Below are 17,464 nucleotides of genomic sequence, written 5' to 3' on the forward strand. Positions count from 1 at the left end.
TGGTGAGGGGGGACCAGAGATTGGAGTTCAGACAAGCACCTGCCATGGAAATAACGATAAAACAATTATAGGCTCGCAACGTCTCTTCTGTGGGAGAGTGGTTGCAGGGTAGAGAAAAGGGCATCCCCCATTAAGCCACGAAGTCTATTTTGTACTCTGTCAAGGCAGGATAGGCTGTTTTTAGCAGCTCCTGCCCAGATATGGCAGCAGTATTCCAACCTTGGACGTACGTACTGTACGCGTTTAACATCGTCTGGAATTTTGTAAGAATGGCATCCAAAATAAGAGTTGTCTTGGGAACATAGTCGTGATTATCTTACATACTGTGCTGATTCAAGGTTATTCGTTTATCCAGTCAGCCGTGCAACAAAGAATCCTCACACCAGGCAAAATTCTGAGTCCAATTTATAAACAAATAATGATGATTTGCAGCATCAGATTCTTGCCTGACCAGACCTAAACACATAAGACCCAGTAATGCGGCCCTTTACTGAGAACCCCAAAGAGAGCCGCTCGGCCCACTAGAGAGATACACTGGCTCAATACCTCGGTAGTTATCCTGAAAACCAACTGCTGGCTCTAATTGTTCAACTCCCACTTTTCCTCCTCTTCAAGTGGGGATGAGGGACTATGACTACCTTTCCTTCTATTTTTCCAGGATCTCTTCAACATTAGTTGTCGCTGTTCGTTTGCCCCAAGGTTGACTGCTCTAGACATCCACCGAAGTTAAGGTGTAAGACTGTCTCTATTCATAAGCAATGTATTTGGAGCCTTTTCCTTCACAAAGGCCGATTTCATCAAACGAAGCAATCACTTTTTCAAACAAAGAGAAGATCTATTTGGTGATCTGACTCTGATCAGAAATAACTTCATCTCTCTACCCCGCCCCCCCATCCCTAGTCCATGCATCCAACAACTGCACAACACATGTTTACAGTCTACGAATATTAACTTTTATTTTTATATTTAATCTATTAAAAATAAAAAAGTTATGTTCTTTTAATTAACGCATAAAGTTAGCTCAGGAGATTTTAAAAGTTGGACCTCAATAGCATTCAAGCTGACACATCAAATTTGGATCTTGGAAATATACAGGGTGACCCAAAAAAACGGGCCCCGTGTACACTTTATGTGATATCTCCTTTATTTATTCACCGATTACCCTTATAATACAGGACATGGCAGAATCAACGACCGTGAGTAAACCAAGATCCCAGTGGGAGCTGGGACAAAGAATACACTGTGTTAAATTTTACTACAAGACAAGCTCGTTTAAGAAAACTCAGGACAGTTTCATGCGTCAGTTCGAATGTGAAAAGGCTCCATCCAAAAGCAGAATTCAGAACTGGATGGACCACTTCGAGAAGTATGGGACCGTAGAGAACCTCAATGCTGCCAGAGAGAACCGTCCAAGCCACTCGGGACGTCCCAAGAAGTGAACAGCCGAGCTGGTTGAAAGAGTGAGAGAGTCTCTCCAGCAGAGTCCGAAACGCTCTGTGCATAAGCGAAGTCAGTCCCTCGGTATGTCCCATGAGACTTGCAGGAGAGTGCTGGTGAACGATATCAGGGCTTACCTATACAGAATACAGACACTGCAGACCCTTACAGCCTCAGACAAGAAGTAGAGGAGGGCTATGGCAGTCAAGATGCCCGAGAAGATCGAGGAGACACCAAGTTTCTTTAACCTCCTTTGGACTTCAGATGAAGCCCACTTCCATCTTGATGAAAAGGCAAACTCCAAGACAAATGTCTTCTAGGGGTCCTCCAGATCCAGTGAAGTAGCCACCAAGCCCCCTGAACTCTCCTAAGTGCATGGTGTGGGCTGCAATCTCGGCCAGAGGCATCATCGGATCAATCTTCATCAAAGAATCTGGCACAGCAGTGACAGTCACCAAGGAGAGGTATGTGAAGGTTCTCAAAACCTTCAAGAGTGAGCTCCAGACCATCTACCCGTCGCTCATGAGCAAATTCTGGTTCCAGCAGGACGGAGCAAATTCTCACACCTCAAACCTGTCCCGAGATTGGCTTCAACTTTGGAGGCTGAGTGATCAGTTTCAAGACTGATTTTGAGTGGGCACTCCATGGCCTGGACCTAAGCCCCCCGCATTTTTTCTTTGGGGCTATCTTAAGGACAGAGTCTACGCAAGGAAACCAGAACCATCACGGAACTCAAGGAAGCCATCAGGGAGGAGATGGGAGCCATTACCAATTCGGTCTGTAAGAACGTCATGGACAACTTCGTGCTGCACCTCAAGAAATACACGGAGCTAAATGGAGGCCATCTAGAACATATGCTGTAGAACGGAGAAAAAAAGGCCAAAGACCATAGTGTTTTTGAATATAATAAACTAGTTATGACCAAAGTTTCATTTCATTCGGACAAAACACTAAGAAACGGGGCCTAATTAGAGTTGGGGCCCGTTTTTTGGGGTCACCCTGTATATGTATAATGTTCAGAATGTGAGAGATTATATAATTATATCCACAGTCAAACAACGTCGCAGCTCACAAGAGCCATAATATATAAACAAGATAGGTAGATAAAAGTTAAAGTTACATTAAACTTTATTACATTATCATGTCAGTAAAAATGAAGGTTATTACAATAAGGGAAATGAAATGAAATACTTTGTTTGGTCATACGTCAAGAACATCACCAACATGACCTCCCACAACATCAAAGCCAGTCTGATCACTGCCGAGTATTCGCCGAGCTCCTACCAGCACTTGTGGAAAAGGCATGCTCCCAGTTACCTGTATTAAAGCAGTGATTGAAGCTGAAGGCGGTCACATTGAATAGATGTCAGCTTTACTACATAATCAATTTACCTGAATTGATTTTTTCGATAAAAGTTTTCAAATAAAGCTGCAGTGTTGTCTTCTTTAGGGTGACAATTTTATGGTACCACCCTGTAACATACTCCTCTATAGTTTATTTCAAAAATTATCTAGTCCTGCTCAGACAACTGGTAATCTGGAAACATTTTTTACAATTATGACCAAAAACTCAAAGTCAGTAAGGGGAATAACTCGTACATTAAATTGGAAAATATTGAAAAAAAAAAAATTCTCCCTTACAACTAAAATTTTATTTTATTTTCTGTATAAATTTTAAAAATGTGCAAACAAAACAGTATTAAAAACCAAAGCTAACCTTACTTCATTCTGGGCAATGTTGAGTAGGTACAGTTGGTATAATATAATTTTTTAAACAACGGTGCTAAAAATTTATCGTAAAGTGCATTTCTGCTTAAAATTTATCTCGTTCCATCTAATTAATAAATAATTAATAAAAAAAATAGTATCTCTCTGGTATCCTTATGCTATTATTTATGTTAGAGTTTCATACGTCATTTTCGTTGATTTTTTTTTCTTTTTTTTTTTAAGAGGTGGGGGAGGAGAAGAGAAAGATAAGCATGAAAATTAAATCTGGCATCTTTCTAGGAAATTCAGTTCCGTTGTTTGAATATCCAGAACCAATGTCCTGATATTTAGATAATGCTGACCTTTTATATAAAGTGCCTTTTATATTCGTTTTGAACAAGAAGCTTATGGACGACATTTTAGAAACCATCCAATGAAAATATGCGATCAACTTCTAATAGTACAGGATCACTATCGACCCCTCCCTCCTCCGGTAAAAACAAATGTCACTTCATGGAATTATTAATAAAACTCACAACGGTTTCTGCAATCAAACCATATTTGGTAAACACAAACTTCATTCTTGTTTTATTTTACTTCAATCGAAGTTCACAAAAATCAAGGGGCAACTTCTTGGGGCTGGCATTTGATCTTTATATGACATACAGAGATATTTGAATACTAGCGAGGGAGGGCCTTTGTCCAGTCGTAATATACGCTTAAATATGATATCTTAAATCGTCCAGATTTTGCATATATTATTATAGTCATGACTTTTCAAAAGTCAAACAATGTATTTGGGGTGCCATCAGCTGGAATTGAAATGAAAAGCAAAACTGTAGCATTCAAAGCTGGTGACGTTACCACTATACCAACATGACACGCATATGAACTGATTAAAATAAACTAACTAATTGTCCAGTCGTAATATACGCTTAAATATGATATCTTAAATCGTCCAGATTTTGCATATATTATTATAGTCATGACTTTTCAAAAGTCAAACAATGTATTTGGGGTGCCATCAGCTGGAATTGAAATGAAAAGCAAAACTGTAGCATTCAAAGCTGGTGACGTTACCACTATACCAACATGACACGCATATGAACTGATTAAAAATAAACTAAGATGAATGTATAAACTGTATAACGATTTTTTTTTTTCAATTTTCACCCCTTTTTGACCCGTTAAAACCATTTTAATCGACTAAAGACCCATAAAAGAATGGTCAATAAAAAAATCCAATCATTTTAGGCTTAATAGTAGTATATATTTTTTAAATGTTGAGTTAGAGAAGTGAAGAACGTTAATTTCCTCTCACTGTTTAACAGAATATTATTCTTGTGGTCTCTTTGACTTACCGGATTCCAGAGCAAAAATTCATCTAGTCTGGTGGAGAATCCAGCTTAATACTGTTATTATAGGCAACATCACTTCGAGAAAGTGCACCAGTCTTAGTATAAGCCAATGGGGGTAGACATACTAAGGGGATCTTATTTGAACTGCGAATATTGTATTTAGAATAATTTAGTCGTGGTTTACTTCTAGGGAAAACTATTCTCATGCCAGGTTGTTCCGACAAACTCCTGTATAGAGAGACCTTTTACACTTGAGGGCAATGTCTACTAGGAGTTCAAGTTCTATCCAATCTATGCCTATGCATATGTGAAACAAATTAGTGTTAATAATCTTAAGCAAACCTTTTACCAAAATAAATGGACTCGCCATTAAATAACCAAAAAGGGAAAACAAAACGATCAATCCTGTCCAGTTTGATCCAATCGTGCGCATGGATTAGATGTGGACGATTCTGAAGTTATTATTGACAAGTTTTTGACTAATAACTAATATTTATTTTAGCGCTTTACATCAAATGGCTTTATGTCTTGTCTGGGGCGATTGCCATTAAAAAAAAAAAAACATGGGAGTGAACATTTTCTGATCTCCTTGGAAAATACCGGCCTTTGATTAGACAAGAAAATATCAACGCAGAAGCTTGTGAGATAGATGTGTGTGTGTGTGTGTGTGTGAGAGAGAGAGAGAGAGAGAGAGAGAGAGAGAGAGAGAGAGAGAGAGAGAGAGATAAGCTAAACTGCTGGTAGTACGCTCCCTCATAAGAAAGACAACTTTTATCCTTTGCTGGTTGAGATTTGGGACTCATCCTTTTGTGAGTCGAGAATGGTGGGCATTCTCCATAAAGGTGGTGGAGGAGGGACTATAGTTGTGGTTAGATTGTTCCTATTTACTTCCCTCCCCACGAGGGTAAAATTAGACACAAGGTCGGTTTTTAATGTTGGTAAATCCAGCTCCTTAAAATGGGGCACTCTAGATTGAGACAAAAATTATAATTTTTTGTTTAGAATGATTTCTCTTTCACTGACTGGGGACAGAATAGACTTAGTGTAGCATCAGAACAGATACTACACTTTCTTCCTCACCAAAAGTGGTCAAATTATTGATTATCATCCATTAGACATTCATATAAAAAAAATTTTTTTAATTATATTTTGTATATATTTATACATATATCGAGCACTGTAAGAGATATAGAAGTGGTCTAAACTGCTGGTGGTACCATACCTCATAGATAAAAAAAAAAAAACAACCTTTGCCTCTACAGCAATAATTGCATCCGACAATAAGATCATATTCAGTGAAAGATTTAATTAAGTGATTTGACCTCATATTATGATTAAACGATTAAACGTGGAAAAATTCATGAGAAATATGCAGAACGACTCTTTTCCAATAGACTGCGCCAGTTTCTCAACCTGGTCTTTTACCTTACGGTACATACAACACCTCACCTTCCCAAATGGTCACCCATCTGGTACTGGCCAGGCTCAACGTTGCTTAACTTCAGTGATCTAACGAGAACCGGTGTGTCAACGCGATTGTGCTGTATCTATATACCTTATGTGATAATTACTTAATAAAACGACATTCTTTTTAAAAATATATTCGCAGTTGGATATCTTCATGAAGATTAGATAGATATAGCTTTCCTACGAGTAGTTATTCGGAGAGACTTACATGACTATCGACTGATGTTTGGAAAGATGTTATTGATATTTTCCCGCGCATTTGCCTTTAAGCAATTCACGCATTACATTCGTTGACTGTCAATAAGCTTTGCTTATCATTTGATGTACATAATATGACACATTTGTTTTGCTTCGGGGTTCACAATGCGCCATGGAATATGATTCATGAACTCTTGTGTGAAATATTAACGCTGTCGTTGTCTTCTTTGAAAAATTGATATGTGCAACCAACACAATACAGCACACATATATCTCTACTACTAGCAGGGGTACCCGACGTTGCCCGGAATTAAATAATGATTAACGAATATTTCACACTCCTAAATTTTTATTGCCATCGAAATCTATGAAATCGCCCATTTTTCAATCAAATCGATTGATTGCCTGTTCTAGCTGGGGTCCGTCATGGTCCACTGAGAGGAAGCTTCACATGACTCCCTCCTGCAGTGATTTAGTCCACAATACTTTGTAGGCTACATTGCACTGTAGAGAACCTACTGTGGACTTTATAAAAATATTTTTTATATATAATGGCTTGCATTAAAATTTAAAAGGAAAGCCAGGGTGAATACGGTATTAAAAGTCCATTGATCATGAAAAGTCTTACATTTGTCTCTGAGTTTCTAAATATCTTCTGAGCTTGCAAGTCGATTGTAGATATGCATTCGGTAAGTTCAAAATATTCCAGACCTGATTACGCTTGATTCTATCAAATGGGTCAACTGAACTCTTCATGTTGATGAACATTGAAAATAATTTGACTCACTGAAATCTCCATCGATCGTATTCTTTATTTCGATTGTCTTCGCTGCTTGCTTATCGCAGCGATTTGCATTGGAGTCGAATCGTTGCATGATTAACGTTTTAACTTTTCCATTCATGATATTCAAGATTTATAAATAAAATATCAAAGAAATGTGGAATATCACGATTAAAAAAAAAAAAAAAATATTGATTTTTTTAAAAATTTTGTTCCTGTTTTAATGCGAATTGTGATTTTTTTTTCATTTTTCCCCATTTTTTAAAACTCTACAACACAAAATCATCAAACTCTATAATAAGCTTTATTTATTTGTATATAAATAAATGTAGGTTTGTCTCGTCGCAAAAAATTACCAAGTAACACAAAAAACACAAACACACACACACAAAAATGCTGAATGAAACTATTTCAAATATTTAGAGAAAAGGAAAAGACAAGCGAGCCTTCCTTGCTCGCCATCTTAAATGAACTGAGTAATAAATCTTTCACTCTATTTCCATAATGAGACTTTTCTTTATCATTTTATACATGCAATATATATATATATATATATATATATATATATATATATATATATATATATATATATTAAATTGTGCAGCATTCTTTCATTTATATGTCTGGTTGAATATCAGCGCTAAGCTCTGTGTATTCTTTTTTTTTTTTTCATTCTTTTTCTTTCTCAATTTGGCAGGGTAACTCTCTTGCGTTTTTCACAAGAGAGTAAAGAAATTCGCCCAACGTATTAACGTTTTCAACTCACCTGGGTCGTCTTCAGATACTATGATAAAGTAAATGTTCATTGGTGAATTGACTGATAAGATGATGTGCCTATAAAATTTTGAGTATTTTTTTTTTTCTTTTTTGCTCACATGGATAAAAACAACCAAAAAAAAATGCAGAGCTTCTTAGCTTAGCGCCGATATTCAAACACACCTGTATAAACGAAAGAACCTCTGAAACAGGGGCAACTTTGCAGCAAACAAACGAAAATTCGAATTAGATTGTCTCCGTAACATCTTAATTGATTTTATTATTCAGGACAATTAAAACCTCAGCCCAGAGTGCTACAGATGTATGTTAATGTGTATGTCAGTAGAACTCGGCGATTTTTTTAATAACTTGGGAGCATCTTTGTCCAAACAAATAAAAGTAAAAATCGGATTATCTCCCTTACATTCTAATTGATTTTATAATTTAGTAAAATTAATTCAAACCTTCTTTAGACTCTCTCTCTCTCTCTCTCTCTCTCTCTCTCTCTCTCTATCTATATATATATATATATATATATATATATATATATATATATATATATATACTCTGAATATCATTGAGCATCAGACAAACTTAATATATTTGGTATTGTACTATTCATATTATATTTTTGTCCATCCTGCTATAATTGGAAAAACATTACTCTTGGAATATTTACAAGAAAACCATAAAAGAAGATGTACCCCGAGTTGCCCAGTATTAAATGTAATGTTAAATTTCTTTTAAAAAGATGAAGTAAAAAAAATGGAAAGAAATTGCATGCGAATATTATTTTTTGACCCCTTAGCAGCCCTTTCTTCTGTATGGAAACCGATTAAAAAGTTTTCCATATGTCTGAATACCCTATATACCAAATTTTGAGTCTGTAGCTCAAATATTTGTTGCGTATATAGGTTGAGGAATGTCTTCTCACACATTCTTATCTATAAAATTCAAAGAACAAAAGTCAAGAAAATATGCTAAAGTTACCCATCGCCTACAATATGATTACTGTGAACAATGTTACTGATATATTTTCTTTTTTTGTTGTTCACTTTTGTCAAGCAATCCAATCACAAGCACTAGGAATCGTTTGACACGTCATTGTTTTCTTTGATTGTTCCATTCTATTTTTTCCTCTTGTCTGTCAAGGCTTCAAGAATGCTCGACTATGAGAGTCTGCTACCATATTTGGTTCCATCGATCTTTATTTTAGTCTTTTATTGCAGTTTTGTTTTCTCACTCTATAATTAGTTCTGTCCGAATTTGTTCAGTTCTTTCGCATACGGAATTGTTCTGTTCAAAGAGTAAATGTCATTAAGCGCCTCCGTTTACCAAATTTGGTTTTGTTTTTGCACGAGGTTATAACGGCTAATAGCCGAGCAGAACAGAAAATTATATCAGACAAAAAGGAAAAAAAAAATGTTTTCCCCTCCGGTTTTTTTTTTTTTTTTTTAAAACAATTATTTGAGAAAAATATATTCAAGAACAATAGCATAATGCATAAAAGAAACTTCTCTTGCAGGAACCAAACTTCCAACTTCAAGTAAAGTACAAAATGAAACCCCTCTCTCCCCCCAAAATGTCACCCATACCAATGTGTATCTACACTGTGAATAGATATTAATACAGTTTTAATTTAACAAGAGAACTTATGATCGTCTGTCATCGACATTTGCCGTGTTGGTACGGGTTTAGGTTCTTCCAAGTCCCAAAACTACCGACCAGTTTTAATAATTACTAAACGTACAACAAGTATATACGACAAGAATTTATTAACAAACATAAAAACATAACAACACTGCAATTCAGAACATTAAGGTAAAAAGATTACTCACTTCAATAGTGGGGATTTACAGGAGGAGTGAGGACTGTATTCTAGAGTTGTACTCTGCCTGTCCAACATTGTCTTTTAGGAGAAGAACTTTTTGCGTCCGTGCCTCATGTGTACGGACTCTCCTCTTCTTTCTCAAGGGACCTCACTCCTTACCCTACACCGGTAATCCGGTGCTCTTATTTATTCCCCTACAGCCGTTACCAATCCACAATAAGAAAAATGGGAGTGGGTTCCTTGTGACATCACTATTTTTGGAATGGTTCCAAAAAGTTTAAAAAAAAAAAAGAAAAAAAAGGTTGGGGAAACACTGGTCTAGTGATCACACTTTTTATAATGGGAGATGATTGTTGTCTAGTGGTTAATGACACAAACAAACCACCTAGTGTCCTAAGTTTGAATCCAGTTCGTTCCACAAAAATTGCTTTCACTTAGGATGTTGGCAACCTTCACATGGTCCCTCCTGTAACTGCCCCATGTCTTTCTAGAACTGATTCTGACTAGAAAAATATTGGGGGAAACCAATGTCGACAATAGATCTTCAGATTTATACGATAGTACAATCACAGAAGTGTTTCTGCTTAGCATTGAATGGCGATAAAACAAAGACTGTTGGATATTCAGGATTGTAACCTGGTGGACAAGTCGGGCATAAACTGAAGTTTAATTGTAATAAATATGATTGGATGACTGAAAAGATTGTGGATTTTATTCCATAGATCACTCTTTTTCTTTTTTTTTTTTTTTTTAGGATCGAAGTCAAAATAATGTTTTACAATTGTATCGTATGTTTTTTCAAAGTTTACTATTTTTTAATAAATGAAATATTTAAATCTTAACAATGCTTATTAACAAAAATATTTCCATATTTCTACTCCATTCTGCATGTTTAGGAACCTAGCATCTTGATATATGAGGTGGCTTTAATAAGTTTCCACATTTTTTTGTTATACAAGCATTTAAAATTGTCGTAGACTCTTTAAAATTCAGTATGTTATTGCCATACATCTTATGAAACGCCCAACCAATTTTTATGATTCCAGGTTCAAATGAACAGCTACAGCAGGAATTGGAATACACCCTACTAAAACCTGATTATCACAGTTGGTGAATTTTAAAATAGCAATATGGACGTGAGGACACTTTAGAAGAACGATATGCAATAAAACTCTGTTTTAAACTTGGGAAAATGCCATAAAAACGTATGGAAAACTTCAGACAGATTTTGAACTATCTTGTATGAATCGAGCATCAGTTTTTGAGTGACATAAGAGATTCAAGGAAGGCAGGGAGTCTGTGAGGGATGATGAAATGTGTGGGAGGAGTAAAGAAGTCAAAGCACCAGAGTTGATTGGCCAAATAAAGAATTTCATGGATAAAGATTGTTGAGTGTCTGTAGAAACAATAATTGCACAGTTTGATGTCAGTGTGGGAACTGTACACACAATTATTCACGAGAAACTGAAGATGCGAAAAACTTGTGGAAATGCTAGTGATGGGACGATTAATGTGAATTGGAAAAATCGGAGCTTTTTGGGGTATTGGAATCGATATCAGAATCGGGAAAATTTTAGCCTATTTTCCGTTGCCAAAACCGATTCTTTTAATTATCCTTTTTATTTTATTTTGTTTTTATAAAAACGTCTTCCGTTGCTTGTAGTAATAATAAATATTTATTGATTTAAACGTCCAGTAAGACTAAAATCACACTCTCACAAGTGTGTTTTTACGTTTGAGAAAAATTTAAGATGTGTTTTTACAGTAATCGGGGCAAAATAACAACTTTATAATAAAATATTTAGAGGTTTAAAAAGAATCGGAATTAGGAATTTCGTACGGAATCGGTAATTGTATCGGAATCGGGGAAAAATATTGGAATCGTCCCATCACTAGTAAATGCATCAGTCCACAACTTCATCCTTTTCACAGACGATTTGATCAAGATGGCCATCAAGACAGTTCCTCACCCTCCTATAGTCCAGGTCTTGGTCCCTGTGACTTTTGGTTATTCCTTAGAGGCTGTCGTTATAAGACAATTGAGAAGATGAAAGAGGCTGTGATGAGGGTCATCGACACGCTCTCACATGGGGTCTTCTAGAAGTTGTTGGAATGGTACAAAAAGTGTATTGCAGCCGAAGAAGATTACTTTGAAGGGAAATAGTTTCATGTGTGTACTATGAATAAATAATGTCCAGAATTCTCTCTTTATTAAAAAACAAAAATTTGTATGATGTACATATCCGTGATGGAAAGAAAATATCTTATACCAAAAATTCCGCAAATTGATCGAGTAGTTTTATTTTTAAATAACAAAATCAAATCAGAAGAGTAGCTGTCTTGTCTGCCATTTTAAAAACAATCTAAAAAGGAAGGGGAGATAACTCAATGATTCAAGCTTGCGAGATTTATTTTATAATGCCTATGAATTTGCATTATCGCTTTAAAATGATTTTCGTTATAAAAATAAAATTATTTGATCAATATAATATTTCCCTTTCATTATAAGTTTGTGCATCGTACAGATTATTTATTTTTGTTTTTATATGGAGGAATTCTGGACATGCACCTATCTTTTAAATCTAAAGACATATATTATCAAAAGATTTGAGTTCAGAAAAAAAATTTTAAATTTAAAAATTTTTTAAATTAAAAAATTTTTAAAATGGCATTGTATAATTTTCTAACGTTTTTTATTTTTCAATAATTCAAATTTCAATAAATTTTTAAATTTTTAAAATGGCATTGTATAACCTTCTAACAGTTTTTATTTTTCAATAATTCAAATTTCAATAAATTTTTAAAATGGCACTGTATAACTTTCTAACGATTTTTATTTTTCAATAATTCAAATTTCAATAAATTTTTAAATTTTTAAGATGGCATTGTATAACTTTCTAACGGTTCTTATTTTTCGATAATTCAGATTTCAATAAATTTTTATTTTAGTGAAGAAAATGTATTTTTAGGATGATGTGAGAATCCAACTAATGACGTCATAAGTAATATGAACAAATTACATATTTCATTTCATTCAGTTTTATTCAAAAAAAAGCAATCTAAATAATTTTGTTTCTTCATTTTGTCCATATTTCATAGTCGTACAAATTAAAGGATTTGAAAATCTTTTCATTTTGGCAACCAATATTTTCAGCTCCATTAAACTCTTGCACATTAAATAAACTGGAACATTTGCACAGCTCAATGAAGTGTCCGATGATACGCGAGTTTCTACTTAATATATTTTCTTATTGCAAAACCTACTCAGTTTTGTCTGCAAGGACCGGTGGCGTAGTTGATAAAGTACTCAATAAAACTCCCTTGTCAGTTACCTACACTTTTCTGGAGGAGTTGAAGGTTCAATTCTCGTTGCAGGCGACACTTAAAAATAGGATTGTGAATTACTTTGGACTTTTATCCAGTCATGACTGTCTTGTTTACCTGTTACGTTGTGTGAATGAATATGTTCTATAATGACGCACATGTTGAATAGTGGGGTTTATCCTTTTCTGTATATTCATGTATGTGTAAATGTGTGTGTGTGTGTGTGTATATATACGTCGTATCATTTAGTTGATTGTCTAGTGTGTATATTTTAACATTTCTGCAACGGTTCTAACAGGAAACGATTGACGTGGACATATCAAAACAGTTGTAGACAAACAGTTCTTTTTAACAGATGCAAATAACACAACACATACCTGAATTATTTACGAACATTTATTTTCATGATCCGGTCGGCATCTTTAGAGATTACACGTTTTTACATCTTGGCTGTCTGAGATGACGCCACTCCTTGCATCATAGAGAGACCAACTCCCCTTTTTGAGTCGTCTGTTCTCTCTGATGTCCAGCTAACAACTGACTAGAATCTCCCCAAGTCTACATCTCATCACATGTCTCATTATGTGTCTCAGACCAACAGCTGATGTAACCCCAATCTAGTTATTTGTTTATGCAAACCAAAAATCATATTTACCTCTATTTTCTATTTTTACATTCCTTTTGCAATATTATTATGTCAATCATTTTTTCCCAATTTAGTTGTTTATTTTTCTAATCATAATAATTGATCCAGCGACCCACCGTCACTCGAATCAATTAATAATAATAATAATAGCGCCAACCAGACCTCGGCTGGACAAGCACAAAGAGAACTGGGACCTTGGGGAGGCTGAATGCCACTCAAATTCCAGTATAAACCAATGACCACTATTAGCGAGAAATCAATGGTAAGCGGCTGTTGCGATGATGCAAATTCATTGGCAAATGTTATCGAAGGAGGTGGAGAGAGCTGGACGTCTGGGGAGACTTGTTGTCACTCAGCTTCCAGAGTACACCGCAGGTTTCCAATCATATCGCTTGTTGACTTGTGTGAAAGCTCCATGTGAATCAATAATAATGTTTTGACCCTTGGCCCTGCTTGCCACAGTTACCAGATACTACGCTATGATCATAGCCCAAAGGGTCACAACATTACATACCTCGTCCACACCTTCGTGGATTAAATAAAAGTTTTTGTTTGAAATTCCATGCAGATTCCCCGAGTTTCACAGATAGATTACAGAATTTGACAAAATACATCTGAAGAATGTCAGAGTTTATGTCGACGGAAATGTTGTGTGAATAGCACTCCAGATGAGCACAGTAGTCCGAAGAATCCAAATAATCCAAGAATTCAATTTTGTGCTGTTATTCTTTATTCTAATATACACATACCAGACAATAAGTGTGACGATTGCAAAGTACTAAATTTACTAAATTTACTGAACAAATAGTAATTGTCTGTATTTTTGAGATGAGGTGTTTTCATTGATTGAGATTGTCGGACTGACTTCCTCATCTTAGTTGTTATTGTCACGACGTTTCGGCCGTTTTGCCTTCCGGCCTTCGTCAGGTGAACCGTTTGTTAGGAGTCTCGAACCCAACCCTTTATTATTATTACGGGGGTACCGTGTTCGGACTCCAGCTAGGCTTTGGGACATAGTTGCTGATTCTCTGTTTTCAATGTTACTTTTTCACTGCCTTCGTTCAGAATTGAACTCAGCACCTTTGGGTAACTGTAAACTTTGATACAACGTCTAGGACCACTCGGCCATATGTCACTAGTAATCTCAATTACTGAACAAATGTCGACCACACATGACAATCCATTGCAGAAACTGATACATAGCAAGTAATAAGAGTGTGAAAGTAATTTACCTTAAATTTCTCGATGAGTTTGTGTAATATGTAAGGTTTGATTATGGGCAAGAAAAAAAAGAAGGAAAAGCAAATGGTGGGTCTCACAAAGTAACGTGAAATTTCATTACTCATATGCAAATTAGATTTTTTTTTTTTTTGCATTTTCACCTCAAACAAGGCACAGTGCCAATTTGATGTAGGGGCCTACTATCAGGGACATATTTTGTAGGGGTACTATGTAGGGAGTTGAACAGCAAGATGTCTGTTTACATTATACTTGAACTTATACGTGTCAGTACAGTCAGGGAAGCAGGAACCCGAAAGGGAATTCCAAAGTTTAGCAGTCCTCGGAAAGAAACTATTAAAGTAGAAGATTTTCTTACATCTTGTGATTTCTACTGTGTAGGGGTGGGATTTTGCTGATTGTCAAAGGTATTTACATCGAGGAGAGACAAGAGCTTGTAGTTCATCGGAGCACCTACTTGTAAAACAGTCAAAGGGATACAACATTTCGTCAATGGGACAGCGGTTGAAGCCTAGCTGACAGTGCGTAACCTATTAGGTTGGCAACTCTTTTAAACCCTGTCTAAGAGAGAGACTAGTAGCAGATGTTCCTAGTTTGGATAAAAAGCCTTTTTTCAAAGAGGAAGATATTTGGAGTTGTCAGTTTGGACCTCAGTACTGACGATTTTGACTGCAAAAAGCAAAACCATAACTCTTATTGGTTACTTTTGATCATGTGACATAGAAAGGAGTTGGAGTTCAGTTGGACGATTGCAAAATAACTTCTATTTGTGAAATGTGTGTAGTTTGTTATTGAAAAATAATGATTCTGAGAAATCTATATAATATAGTTTATAGCATGGAGTTTTATTATGATTTTTGTATTGGCACCAGCGTTCACCACCAGCTTCTCAAGCCACCTGGGAACCTCATCAAATGATTTCACAACGAAGTTTTAAAAACTATATGTAAACATGTACTAGGTTTAATATTTTAGTGGTGCATGTGAAAGAGACATTGCATGTAATAGATGCTTGACCAAAGGAAAAGAGGGAGAGGGCAAAGCAAATTGAAAATATTTCTGGTTGGAGTTAGGCCACCCTAGAGATGTTTTATTTGTTTGTTTGAAGTAAAATAAGTACTTTGTTAAATTATGCTGACACCAACCTATTTGAGAACAATAATGTTCAAGATTATCTGCAGATAAGCCTATTTGAATGGACACTATATACATACGTGTTATTTCCAGTGAACATCTCAAGCAGTCAGCTTCTGGGTGGTCGAATGATGACCACTGATAAAACTCAGAATCCAAGAAAAAATTATGTGAGATGGAAAGAGAAGAGTCAGAGACGGCTGGGAGGAGTTGGCTTTTCTGTGGGCTTGCAGTCAGCTGACCTGATGTCCCCCCCCCCACGGCAAGGTAGCCTTTGGAGCTCTTAGCTAAAGGATTGTGTTGATGGGACTGACTTTTAGTTTGGTCAGATAAAAATCTCAAGTCTGTTGTTCAACCATAAAAAATCAGTAGGATTTTAATCTCTAAAGAGAAATAAACCTCGGTTATGTGTTTTTAAACTGGGGTTCTGGATTTCGTTTGGAAGACTCCCTTTGCTCCAACACTGACTCCAACAACAATTTTGTGTCCGGCACAACGAGTAGGACAATCACGGCCTGTGCAATGAACACAGCACACATGCATGTTCATGTGATGAGTTATCAAGGACATAAAAACACTCAAGGATGGGGATTAATAAGATGGATAAATTTGATTTGAATGATGATGAACACTACAAGAGGATTAGAAATCTTGACATACCACCAACTCAAAACAAAAGATTCAGAAAACAGCAATTATTTCCCCTTAGAAACATTGTTTGTGATGACTGAAAACCTTGAATTTCTTTAGCATTGATAAATGGTGACTCATTAGTTTTAAAAACAGTAAAAATGAAATAAAGAAAAAATTCCTTGTGAAATCAGTTGTGTTTCCCAGAATGCTCGAGAAGCTGGTTGCGAATATTACCAACTATATTAAATCTATATATCTATAAAAGTTCAAGTGTCTGTGTCTGTGGACATTTCCCTACGCAATAACTCTGTCAATTTTAAGTCTACAGACTCGAAATTTGATATACAGGGTACTGAGATTTGGGAAAATCTTTGTAATCGGTTTTCGGCCAGAAATTTGACTATTAAGGGGTCAAAATTCAACGATTTGACCTTTGAGAACTCTACCAAACTCCTCCGCCAATTTTTTGTCAAAACACTTGAAATTGTAGATATAGGTGCCTTAAACATGGATCTAACTTAATAACTTGATTTGAGCCCAAAACAATAAATGTTAAGGGGTCATAATAGGGGTCAAAGTTTAAAAAATTGACCGCTTTTTTTTTTTTTTTTTTTTTTTTTTTTTTTTTTTTTTTTTGGCTTAGCATACACCTCCAAACACCCGGGCTGAAATGCTTATTCTAAATAAAAATAATCGTCTGAAGAATCCAAATGATACGATTATTGAATTTTGTGTAGTTATTTTCTATTCTAGTGTACACATATCATCGAATAAAAGTAGTGATTGAAAAGTAGGTCAGGTGGTAAAATGCCCTGTTGCCACTCGTGGCGAGTAGTATGCGCGCGGAAAGGACTTATCTTAGATTTCTAGATGAGTTTGTGTAGCACGCAAGGTCTGGTTACGGGCATAAAAGGAAGAGAAAAATGGCATCCACGCATAATTATATGTTGGCG

The 17,464-nt window shown here is 35.7% G+C and overlaps 1 protein-coding gene and 1 pseudogene across 2 annotated transcripts in view; one reads left to right on the forward strand and one right to left on the reverse strand.

Moving 5' to 3' along the window:
- LOC145260324 (myosin-VIIa-like) overlaps window positions 1-17,464 on the forward strand; it is a 965,294-nt gene that overhangs the window by 369,602 nt on the left and 578,228 nt on the right. The window lies entirely within an intron of this gene.
- LOC145260759 (5S ribosomal RNA) lies at window positions 5,935-6,051 on the reverse strand (annotated as a pseudogene).

This window comes from Euprymna scolopes, chromosome 36 (genome assembly GCF_053919585.1).
Source record: "Euprymna scolopes isolate OS-2025 chromosome 36, ASM5391958v1, whole genome shotgun sequence".
NCBI lineage: Eukaryota > Metazoa > Mollusca > Cephalopoda > Sepiida > Sepiolidae > Euprymna > Euprymna scolopes.